This window comes from Tamandua tetradactyla, chromosome 15 (genome assembly GCF_023851605.1).
Source record: "Tamandua tetradactyla isolate mTamTet1 chromosome 15, mTamTet1.pri, whole genome shotgun sequence".
NCBI classification, from domain to species: Eukaryota; Metazoa; Chordata; class Mammalia; order Pilosa; family Myrmecophagidae; genus Tamandua; species Tamandua tetradactyla.
Genome location: NC_135341.1, coordinates 73,921,077 through 73,934,579, shown reverse-complemented (window position 1 = coordinate 73,934,579; position 13,503 = coordinate 73,921,077).

The window sequence follows — 13,503 nt, the reverse complement described above, 5'->3', positions numbered from 1 at the left end:
CTTGTGTTTCTTAGAACACCACTGCCTTCTTTCTCCTTTAGGAGCAAGTTATGGTCCTGCCTTTGAATGGAAAGTGTGGATTCTTGGGGATGTCAGCATCACCTTCTCCCCAGCCTGCCCCTTACTAAATTGGCTAGACATAACATGCTTGACTGGTGCTCCCTTTGATTCTGGTCCAACTCCTACACCTTGGGGCTCCACTGGAATTCTGCTCACAGGGCATTATAAAGCTATAAGCAAATGAGGCAGCAAGGACACGCAGTGGGGAACACGTATTTTGCATATCTCCTCTGTACACACCTATGCTCCACTTCCCATCAGATTTCACTTACAAAACACAAGTTCAGAGATAAAATTATTAAAAATTTTAAGATAGCAACAGCAGAGCATTAAACCACCTACAGTTCCCCTCTGAGCTTGAGCTCCAGTGTGACTACTACTCCACAAAGTCAACCCTGATGATAACAGTTATAGTGAGAACTTAATGCTTATTCTTTTTAAATGGCTTTAGTGAGAAATAATTTACATACAGTAAAATTCATCCTTTGTAAGTATACAATTCAATTATTTTTAGTAAATTTGTAGGATTATTCAACAATTAGCACAATCTAGTCTTAGAATATTTCCATCACCTTATAAATTTATGCAGCCAGTCCCAATTCCCAGCCTCAGGGGACCACTAATTTACTTTTGTCTTTATAGATTTTCCTCTTCTGGACATTTCGTATTAAACAGAACCATACAATATGTGGCATTTTGAGTCTGTTAACTTGGCATAAAGTTTTCAAGGTTTGTCCATATCATAGCATGTATCTGCAGTTCATTCCTTTTATTGCTGAAAATACTCCATAGTATGGATATATCAGATCTTATCCTTTTACCAATTGATGGGCATTTGTCTTGTTTCTACCTTTTACTATTATGAATAATGCTGCTATTGGAAATTCACATACATGTTTTTGTGTGGACATGTGTTTTCATTTCTTTTGGGTAGATGCCTAGCAGTGGAATTACTGCATCCCATAGTAAATTTATATTAAACTTTTTAAGAAATTGCCAAGCCATTTTTCAAAAAGGCTGCACCATTTTACATCCCCACCAGCAGTCTGTGTGAGTTCCAGTTTCTCCATACCCTTGTCAACATTTCAGTTTATAGCCGCTCTAGTGAGTGTGTAGTGGTATCTATTATAGTTGGATTTGCATTTCCCTAATGACTAATGATGTTCTGCATCTTTTCATAAGCTTACTAGCCATTTATGTCTCTTCTTTTGTGAAATACAGTACTTTTGTATATTACTTCATTCAATAAGCCTAACTGCCCTATGAAGTTTTATAGATGAGGAAACCAAGGCAAAGAGAGGTAAACTCGTAAATGGTGCAGCTGGGATTTGAGTGCAGGCAGTCTAGCTCTGAAACTTATGCATGTAATTATTATCCTGTATATAGCACTGTCAACATGGCAAATGACAAGTTCAAAACAGATTTTTTTTTCCCTATGGAATGGAGTTTCCTCTGAAATTTGGGACATGACTTGAAATCCCAGGTAGACCACTCATGAATTGTAACTTTGGCCAGGTCATTTACAACCACTTGCTTCCCAGTTTCTCCCCCAGCTGAGAGGCATGTCCTGCATTGAATCAGATATGTGGCTTCAAGTTCTGGTTCATAGACTTGGCAGAGCAGCACCAGGGCAGGCTTCAAAACGGAGACTCCTCTATGGGTCCCTTGGCCTTGGTGCAAGGCAGACTGGAAGAACATTGGAACTATCTCTACATGCCAAAAAACCAACCAGCCAGTGAACAAAAAAGCAAACATTTGAACATTCCAAAGTATTGTTTTTACCTAAAATGTCAAAAATGAGAAAAATCCAAGTTCTCATATTCCCATATAGTATTACTTTTAAAATATATACTTGGTATCACAGGTATACTTTTCTCATTCTAGGGTCATATGGTTAGCATATGGATGGCAGGGTTTCCAGCCAATTGTCAGCATAATGCAAATCAATTTTTAAGAAGTGCACCACACATGCAAACAATGTCATCCAGTTATGGTCCCGTAGGAATACGGGGCTTCTGGAAGTCATAAGTCTGTGACTCATGGCCCAGCCAGGACCAATGACTATGTCAGTTCTGTTGGAAGGTCAGATGGTACTATTTCAACAACAAGCCCAAGGGGACAAAGCAAATACGGTGTTGGGGCATCTCAACACACTTTGTCTGATGCCCAAACCAATTTTGCAACTATTTCGAACTTTGACCAGCACCCAAAGAATTAGGCTTCATTTCACCCAGCTGTATTAAAAAGGTAGAGAAAGAAGAAAGGTCCCTGGGTCTTGCCAATGCAGGTGGTTGCCTGAAGTGACTCAGTCTTTCCCACTGAGCAACCCATGATTATTGGAATGGAGATGTGATGGGAAAGTAGCTATTTTGCTGTATTTCTGTTTTATTTTGTTTCAGAAACATCTGTAATTTAAAGGGAAGTGTGGATGCCATATGAGTCTGGATGGGTTTTGGAACCCATGGCAACATTGTCAAATTGGCCATTAATTGCATCAGAAGCCAAGGGCAACTCTTAAGTAGCACATGTGAGTGATAGTTCTGAGACCCTGGGAGATTTGTATATTTATAATTCAAGCTTTTTGGAGAAAGTGAGGTACCATTCACTTGGAATATCTGTGTTGACTTCCAATTATCTCCAGAACTCAGTCTGTATAGACCATTCTTTCCAAGTTCAGACCTTCAAGCAATTGAAGTGGTCTCCCATTTGTTCTTCCAACATTCAATTTTTTTCCTTCCGTCACCTCTCCCCACCAAAATTCTGGCAATTCATCCTTCATTCTTTTGACAGAGGGATCTTTGTAACCCATATATCTGATCAGTCACTTTGCTGACTTAATGCCGTAAAGGCTCCCCACTGCCTGTAGAGCAGAACCCAATTCTAAGGCCCCCATCTCTCTCCTTACTTTTCCCTCTTGCCCCATTTCCTGACATCCTGTCACACTCCCATCACTAGGTATGAGTTCCAATACCTCAGTAATACCCCCACATAGCTTGATCTCATGTTGCTTTCATACCTCTTTGCATTGTTAACACTGTTCCCCCTGCATTTATTTAGTTGGCAAAATATATATTGAATACTTATATGGACCAAGCACTGTGAGAACTGGAATCATTTTTATATTGATAATCTATATTTTCCACCATAAATTAATATAAGGTACTTAAGCCAGCCATAGAGCCTAGTTCTGAAGATGGATATAAGTAAACTAATTATTAGCAAGGTAAGGATCTGTATGCACTGGGCACTATGGGAAGAACCCTGGAAAGAACATGATGCTTGTGATAAAAATGGACATGAAGTTGGGTGAGGGAGGAGAAGCTAGTAAGTTAGAGCACTATGTATAAAAACATGGAAGTTAGCAGAGACTGGAGTGCAAGGGGAATGGTGAAATGAGGTTAGAGAAGTAGGTGGGGCTACAGGTAATGAACTGGATGTGCATGAGTAAGTGAGTGAGCCTGAGAGAGGAATCTAGGATATCTCTTAGGTTTCTGGCTTACAACATTGTGGATGGTATTTTAGTTTGCAAGCTACCTGAATATAATATACTAGAAATGAAATGGCTTTTAAAAAGGGAATTTGTTAAGTTGCAAGTTTATAGTTCTAAGGCCATGAAAATGTCCAGATTAAGGCAAGTCTATAAAAATGTTCAAACTAAGGCATCCAGGTAAAGATGCTTTGGTTCAAGGTGGTTGGTGATATTTGGGGTTTTTCTCTCTCAGCTAGAGAGGCACATGGTAACTCCTGCTAGATTTCTTTCCAGGCTTCTTCCATGGCTTCCTCAGGAGGTGTTTTCTTTATGCATCTCCAAAAGTTTCTGTCTGTGTGGGCTCGGTTGGCTCTGAGCTCTTTCCAAATGGTTCCCCCTTAAAGGGCTCTTGTAAATAACCCCACCTTGAATGGATGGAGACACATTTCCAAGGAAACTACCTAATCAAAAGGTACCACACACAATCAGGTGGTCACATCTCCATGGAAACATTCAAATAGATCCCACCCAGCAATATTAAATGAGGATTAAAGGACACGGCTTTCTAGGGTACATAATGGCTTCAGACCAACACAGAGGGTAACACCATTTACTGAAATAGAAAATATAAGAGGAGGAGGAGGTTTGAAGTGAGAAATGGAAGAAATAATTCCACCTTGGATATTTTGAGTTTAAGATGCTTGGGAACTGGTCAAGTGGGTGATGCTCAGTGGCCAGATGAATAATAAATATATAGGTCTGGAGCTTGGGAAGGAGGTCTCAACTGGAAAATGTGGATTTGAGTTCATCTTAAAGTTGGTAGTTGAAATCCCAAGAGTGTATTAGGTAATACAGGGAGAGTTTGTCCATTCATTCATTCCTCGAAAAAAAATATTCAGTGAGTACTTACTCAGTTCTAGACCCTGGTTATACATCAAGAAGCAAAACAAACAGATTCCTGTTGCTTGGGTAAAGGGGAGTGGGCGTACTTTATTAGGTAGAGGAGATGGTTAAAAATTTAATGCAGTAAGAAAGTGACTTTGGGTAAAATCTTGAATGGAGATGAGGAAGTAAGGAAGAGAGCTCCAGGCAGTGGGAACAGTTGATGTGAAGGCCCTGAGACAGGAGAATAGCTGGTGTGTTTGAGCAAAGGAAGAGGCCAGTGTGGCTGGAACAGGAAGAATAAAGGGAGGACTAGGAGGAGGTGAAGTTAGAGAGGTAATTCAGGGAGCCGTTCATGGAGGGTTTTGAGCAGATGAGTTACATGGTTTAACTTCTGTTTATAAAGGATCTTTCTGGCTGCTTTGTTGATAATAGACTGTAGGGGGACAATGATTAAGAGCAGGGTCTTAGGTAATAGCTGATAATTAAGGGATGAGTAGAAGAAAAGTGTTAGAGCAGTGGGGATATTGATGAAGTAACGGATTCAGGTTTTCTTAAGGACATAGGCTCTTCAGGACATGGTGACTAGTTGTGAAAGAATGTTCAGCAAGGAAGGAGTGGAGTAGAAGCCAAAGGAGGATCGCTTCTTAGGAAGAAACTCCTGGATAGTGCCAGTGATCACAGAGAAGTCAGAAAGGATAAGGCTTGAATAGCATCTTTTGGATTTGGCAAGACTAGAGAATTTCATGACTTTTGCCAAAGCAGTGAACCAGTAAAGCGTGGAAGTCTGAGCTTCATGGGATATAGAGTAGAAGGGAGATGAAGAATTGCAGAAGAATGGACTCTTTGAAGAAACATGGATGGGAAAGGAATAAGATCCAGTGTTGTAACTTCATGAAGGCATAGTATTGAGGGGATGTTCATTTTATTGATCAAAGCATAACTTTTCTCTCCTGTAGAGATAGTGGAAAAGGATTTTGTGCTGACAAACTGGGCCATGAATGGGAAAAGGAGCATGTAGCATGTGTCTACATAAAAGCAGTTCTGGGTCCAGCAGTATTCAAGATTTGCCATCTGTTTTATCCTTCAAGGAAATCTAGAACTAAGGACACATTAGATATTCCTATAGCAAATACGAAACTGGGAGAATTCTAGGGCAATCTCATATTACACCTCAGGATTATAAAGTGGTATAGTAAAACCCCAAGGTAGATGAATTTGGTTCCCTCACCATTGGTTTGGCTCCCGTCCCCTTACCCATTCTTGTTTTTAGACAGGGACAGGCTCAAGTTCTTCTCACGGGTGGTGGGAGAAACAGGCTATCTAGAAAGTGGTTGTCTTGTGATTACGGGGAATTTTTCCAGTTAGTCAGTTGGGAACAGTATAAATTTCACTGTCCTTACTTTTGTGCCTTCTGAGACAATATAGACTGTCAAAAAAAACTTTTTTGAAATGAAAATGCTTTTCATTAACCTTGCAAAAAATGCAGTCCTGGATTTTGTACAATTGAAGTTTAGACTCCATTTACCAAATTTTGACAGGCACTGACTGCTATGATAACTTACTTAGGGCGTTTTAATCCATCAAAGAGATATATCCTGTTTCAAGCAGTGAGATTTTTATTTTTATTTTTTTGCACAGGCAGGCACCGGAAATTGAACCTGGGTCTCTGGCATGGCAGGTGAGAATTCTGCCACTGAACCACCACCGCACCACCCCAAGCAGTGAGATATTTGAATCAGCCATACAGTCAGAGTAGAGGAAGACTTTCTTTTCTTAGAAAATAAATGTTAAGAAGCTAGAGACATGGAGTTAAGTTTTCTCATGGTGTGATTTACTCTACTTTGTACAATTATATGAGAGGTCATTTCATTCCTATGGACCACTAGGATAGGGTCATAGGAATCATAGGGTCAGCAGAAATTTTCTAAATGTTCTTCTCAAGACCGAGTGGTAAATATATTGTCTAAAGGGACAGATAATAAAAGAACCTATGATGGAATGAAATTTCTTATACCTTCTGCAAGAAAATCCACTAGTTCCTATAATGAAACCAAACCATAATCCTGCAAGAGGAGGGCAGCTGGACCTGTGAATGTGACCACTGATCCCTGGATTCATCTTGTTTGTGAGGTATGCTACCACCCCCAAGCCTTCACCTTTACTTTGGCTCAAGAAGAGGCTCACCAGCTTTCCTTCAATTTGTGGATCACAACTATCAGAGAAATCATCATCCTCATCATCAGTACAACAATTAATCCACCTGCATGAGATAGGTACCTTTTACAAATGAGAAAACTGGCACAGAAAAGTGAGGGAGTGGCCCAAATTCAGTCACACAGCTACTGACATTGAAGCCAAGACTGAAACTCAGGAAATGAACCAAACTCAGGAAGTGAATATGGCGGTACCATACAACTAAGCAATCTGACATACAAAGTATGGGAGGTAGATGGTGTTTCCAAAGATGGTCACAACACTAGCTCCCATGTTTTTGTCTCTGTAATTCAATTAAGCAAAGTTTTACTCTCCGTACTAGACACTGACCTGGACACTATTTCCCTTCTGCCTCAGAAGCAGATGCAGAGACAAGCATTCACCTGGAAGTTGTTTGTTTGGGAGGGGATTCTAGAAAACACTGCTAGGAGGGATGCAAGACAGGAGAGGGAAGGTAAGCAATGGAAAATGTTTTATGAAGCCAGTTACCAGTATGGACAACTGGAGAGCTCAGTGCTGCTGGGGAATGCTGGGAACTGTAGACCATGCCTCAGGTATTTATCCACCACATCCTTATTTGTTATTGGTTGAGAGATACTCTCAGAAGGATGAACTCTTTGGCCCTTTGGGCTCTCCTTGGGAAAAGAGCAGACTTCGGGATACAGAACTGAACACGGAGAAGGTCTTGGAGGGGCACTGACAGCATCTGCAGTAAAGGTCTCTCAGAACTGTGTGTTTGGGTCAGTGGGAACTCCCAGAAACAGAGGGGATGAGCAACACGGAAGAAAATGAAGATGTGATTTGAAGCTCACATTTCCCGAATCAAACAGAACATAAAAAAAAAACTCTTGAGTTTGAGTTCAGGCGAGCTCCCCAGTCTAGAAAAATCTTTGGCAGGAAGCAGAACCAGGGACCAGACCTGTCACTTTTTTCTGTGTCTTTTCCTGTCCTCGTCTGTCCCCTCCCTTGGTTCCCCTCTGCCCCATCAGTCCTCTAGAGCCCATAGTGGAGGTGGGTGGCTGTCTGCCTGCCACGTGAATGTTACTTTCGAAATGTTTAAATCTCTATTTGGAGAACATCGGAATGGAAGAAGTATTTCTGTGGTATCTAGTAGGCTATGTCATGTGCTTGTGCACCAGGGGGTTTACATGTGTAACTCTAGCTGCTGATAAGTTTAATTGAAAATTAATTGAAAAAGCATGCATCAAAAGTTGGTTCAGGGGGCAGCTCCCCAACCACCACCGTGCCCTCTTCCGCCTTCACCGGCCCCTCCGCCACTGGCCTCGACAGCCTTGCCACCCTCATCTTTCCTCTTCCAGAACAGCTACTGGAGGAGTGGAGACGATACAGAGCAGCTCCCGGAACCACAATGGAGATCAAAGGGACGGTGTACCCCATCCTGGAACGGCTGACTGTCTGGGAGAACCAGCTCCTGTGAGATCGCCGAGGGGCGCGGGCTATCCCGGGCAGGACGGCAAGCGGCTGGAGTCCCTCCCTTCTTCCTTCCAAGGCCAGCTGGCAGAATTGGGCAGGCGGTCCCCTTGGGCCGAGGGGGCTGGCACCCAACTACGCGAGGCCCCCCGGACCATCTGAGAGAGTTGGGTCGGAAATCCCCAGGCCGCGGAGAATGGTGACCGGGGGGTCCCTTCCAAACACGTGACTCCCTGGTCCGGCTGGGAACGGTGCACTCTCCCGGGCTGCGGTGGCTGGCGCCCTCCCACCACGCATGGCACCCCGGGCAGACTAGGAAATTCGGTCGGGCGCTCTCCCGGGCTGCGGCGGCCGGTGACCCACACCGCGTTCGGACCCCCGGGCCGGCTGACACTCTTCCAAGCTGCTTCGGCTGGCGAACCTCCCCCATGGCGAGAGTTTTCCAAAGTTAAAGGACCCACACCACCTTTTACTGGTGGATCCCGCAGACAAACGTGTGCCACGAGCGCCACCTACTGGGCAGGATAAGAAAAACAGAACCCAGAGATTTCACAGAAAAATCTTTCAACCTGTTGGGTCCAACACCCAGGGAAATCTGACTAAATGCCCAGATGCCAGCAGAAGATAATGGATCACGCTCAGAAAATTGAAAATATGGCCCAGTCAAAGGAACAAACCAATAGTTCAAATGAGATACAGGAGCTGAAACAACTAATGCTGAATATACGAACAGAAATGGAAAACCTCTTCAAAAATGAAATCGATAAATTGAGGGAGGACATGAAGAAGACATGGGCTGAACAAAAAGAAGAAATAGAAAAACTGAAAAAACAAATCACAGAGCTTATGGAAGTGAAGGATAAAGTAGAAAAGATGGAAAAAACAATGGATACCTACAATGATAGATTTAAAGAGACAGAAGATAGAATTAGTGATTTGGAGGATGGAACATCTGAATTCCAAAAAGAAATAGAAACTATCAGGAAAAGAATGGAAAAATTTGAACAGGGTATCAGGGAACTCAAGGACAATATGAAGCGCACAAATATACGTGTTGTGGGTGTCCCAGAAGGAGAAGAGAAGGGAAAAGGAGGAGAAAAACTAATGGAAGAAATTATCACTGAAAATTTCTCAACTCTTATGAAAGACCTAAAATTACAGATCCAAGAATTGCAGCGGACCCCCAAGAGATTAGACCCAAATAGGCATTCTCCAAGACATTTACTAGTTAGAATGTCAGAGGTCAAAGAGAAAGAGAGGATCTTGAAAGCAGCAAGAGAAAAACAATCCATCACATACAAGGGAAACCCAATAAGACTATGTGTAGATTTCTCAGCAGAAACCATGGAAGCTAGAAGACAGTGGGATGATATATTTAAATTACTAAAAGAGAAAAACTGCCAACCAAGACTCCTATATCCAGCAAAATTGTCCTTCAAAAATGAGGGAGAAATAAAAACATTCTCAGACAAAAAGTCACTGAGAGAATTTGTGACCAAGAGACCAGCTCTGCAAGAAATACTAAAGGGAGCACTAGAGTCAGATACGAAAAGACAGAAGAGAGAGGTATGGAGAAGAGTGTAGAAAGAAGGAAAGTCAGATATGATATATATAATACAAAAGGCAAAATGGTAGAGGAAAATATTATCCAAACAGTAATAACACTAAATGTTAATGGACTGAATTCCCCAATCAAAAGACATAGATTGGCAGAATGGATTAAAAAACAGGATCCTTCTATATGCTGTCTACAGGAAACACATCTTAGACCCAAAGATAAACATAGGTTGAAAGTGAAAGGCGGGGAAATGATATTTCATGCAAATAACAACCAGAAAAAAGCAGGAGTGGCTATAATAATATCCAACAAATTAGACTTCAAATGTAAAACAGTTAAAAGAGACAAAGAAGGACACTATATACTAATAAAAGGAACAATTAAACAAGAAGACATAACAATCATAAATATTTACGCACCGAATCAGAATGCCCCAAAATACGTGAGGAATATACTGCAAACACTGAAAAGGGAAATAGACTCACATACCATAATAGTTGGAGACTTCAACTCACCACTCTCATCAAGGGACAGAACATCTAGACAGAGGATCAACAAAGAAATAGAGAATCTGAATATTACTATAAATGAACTAGACTTAATAGACATTTATAGGACATTACATCCCACAACAGCAGGATACACCTTTTTCTCAAGTGCTCATGGATCATTCTCAAAGATAGACCATATACTGGGTCACAAAGCAAGTCTTAACAAATTTAAAAAGATTGAAATCTTACACAACACTTTCTCGGACCATAAAGGAATGATGTTGGAAATCAATAATAGGCAGAGTGCCAGAAAATTCACAAATACGTGGAGGCTCAACAACACACTCCTAAACAACGACTGGGTCAAAGAAGAAATTGCAAGAGAAATTAGCAAATACCTCGAGGCGAATGAAAATGAAAACACAACATATCAAAACTTATGGGACGCAGCAAAGGCAGTGCTAAGAGGGAAATTTATTGCTCTAAATGCCTATATCAGAAAAGAAGAAAAGGCAAAAATTCAGGAATTAACTATCCATTTGGAAGAACTGGAGAAAGAACAGCAAGCTAACCCCAAAGCAAGCAAAAGGAAAGAAATAACAAAGATTAGAGCACAAATAAATGAAATTGAAAACATGAAAACAATAGAGAAAATCAATAAGGCCAGAAGTTGGTTCTATGAGAAAATCAATAAGATTGATGGGCCCTTAGCAAGATTGACAAAAAGAAGAAGAGAGAGGATGCAAATAAATAAGATCAGAAATGGAAGAGGAGACATAACTACTGACCTCACAGAAATAAAGGAGGTAATAACAGGATACTATGAACAACTTTACGCTAATAAATACAACAATTTAGAGGAAATGGACGGGTTCCTGGAAAGACATGAACAACCAACTTTGACTCAAGAAGACATAGATGACCTCAACAAACCAATCACAAGTAAAGAAATTGAATTAGTCATTCAAAAGCTTCCTAAAAAGAAAAGTCCAGGACCAGATGGCTTCACATGTGAATTCTACCAAACGTTCCAGAAAGAATTAGTACCAATTCTCTTCAAACTCTTCAAAAAAATCGAAGTGGAGGGAAAACTACCTAATTCATTCTATGAAGCCAACATCACCCTCATACCAAAACCAGGCAAAGATATTACAAAAAAAGAAAACTACAGACCAATCTCTCTAATGAATACAGATGCAAAAATCCTCAATAAAATTCTAGCAAATCGTATCCAACAACACATTAAAAGAATTATACATCATGACCAAGTAGGATTCATCCCAGGTATGCAAGGATGGTTCAACATAAGAAAATCAATTAATGTAATACACCATATCAACAAATCAAAGCAGAAAAATCACATGATCATCTCAATTGATGCAGAGAAGGCATTCGACAAGATTCAACATCCTTTCCTGTTGAAAACACTTCAAAAGATAGGAATACAAGGGAACTTCCTTAAAATGATAGAGGGAATATATGAAAAACCCACAGCTAATATCATCCTCAATGGGGAAAAATTGAAAACTTTCCCCCTAAGATCAGGAACAAGACAAGGATGTCCACTATCACCACTATTATTCAACATTGTGTTGGAGGTTCTAGCCAGAGCAATTAGACAAGAAAAAGAAATACAAGGCATCAAAATTGGAAAGGAAGAAGTAAAACTATCACTGTTTGCAGACGATATGATACTATACGTCGAAAACCCGGAAAAATCCACAACAAAACTACTAGAGCTAATAAATGAGTACAGCAAAGTAGCAGGTTACAAGATCAACATTCAAAAATCTGTAGCATTTCTATACACTAGTAATGAACAAGCTGAGGGGGAAATCAAGAAACGAATCCCATTTACAATTGCAACTAAAAGAATAAAATACCTAGGAATAAATTTAACTAAAGAGACAAAAAACCTATATAAAGAAAACTACAAAAAACTGCTAAAAGAAATCACAGAAGACCTAAATAGATGGAAGGGCATACCGTGTTCATGGATTGGAAGACTAAATATAGTTAAGATGTCAATCCTACCTAAATTGATTTACAGATTCAATGCAATACCAATCAAAATCCCAACAACTTATTTTTCAGAAATAGAAAAACCAATAAGCAAATTTATCTGGAAGGGCAGGGTGCCCCGAATTGCTAAAAACATCTTGAGGAAAAAAAACGAAGCTGGAGGTCTCGCGCTGCCTGACTTTAAGGCATATTATGAAGCCACAGTGGTCAAAACAGCATGGTATTGGCATAAAGATAGATATATCGACCAATGGAATCGAATAGAGTGCTCAGATATAGACCCTCTCATCTATGGACATTTGATCTTTGATAAGGCAGTCAAGCCAACTCACCTGGGACAGAGCAGTCTCTTCAATAAATGGTGCCTAGAGAACTGGATATCCATATGCAAAAGAATGAAAGAAGACCCATCTCTCACACCCTATACAAAAGTTAACTCAAAATGGATCAAAGATCTAAACATTAGGTCTAAGACCATAAAACAGTTAGAGGAAAATGTTGGGAGATATCTTATGGATCTTACAATTGGAGGTGGTTTTATGGACCTTAAACCTAAAGCAAGAGCACTGAAGAAGGAAATAAATAAATGGGAACTCCTCAAAATTAAACACTTTTGTGCATCAAAGAACTTCATCAAGAAAGTAGAAAGACAGCCTTCACAATGGGAGACAATATTTGGAAATGATATATCAGATAAAGGTCTAGTATCCAGAATTTATAAAGAGATTGTTCATCTCAACAACAAAAAGACAGCCAACCCAATTACAAAATGGGAAAAAGACTTGAACAGACACCTCTCAGAAGAGGAAATACGGATGGCCAAGAGGCACATGAAGAGATGCTCAATGTCCCTGGCCATTAGAGAAATGCAAATCAAAACCACAATGAGATATCATCTCACACCCACCAGAATGGCCATTATCAACAAAACAGAAAATGACAAGTGCTGGAGAGGATGCGGAGAAAGAGGCACACTTATCCACTGTTGGTGGGAATGTCAAAGGGTGCAACCACTGTGGAAGGCAGTTTGGCGGTTCCTCAAAAAGCTGAATATAGAATTGCCATACGACCCAGCAATACCATTGCTAGGTATCTACTCAAAGGACTTAAGGGCAAAGACACAAACGGACATTTGCACACCAATGTTTATAGCAGCATTATTTACAATTGCAAAGAGATGGAAACAGCCAAAATCTCCATCAACAGAAGAGTGGCTAAACAAACTGTGGTATATACATACGATGGAATATTATGCAGCTTTAAGACAAGATAAACTTATGAACCATGTAATAACATGGATGGACCTAGAGAATATTATGCTGAGTGAATCCAGCCAAAAACTAAAGGACAAATACTGTATGGTCCCACTGATG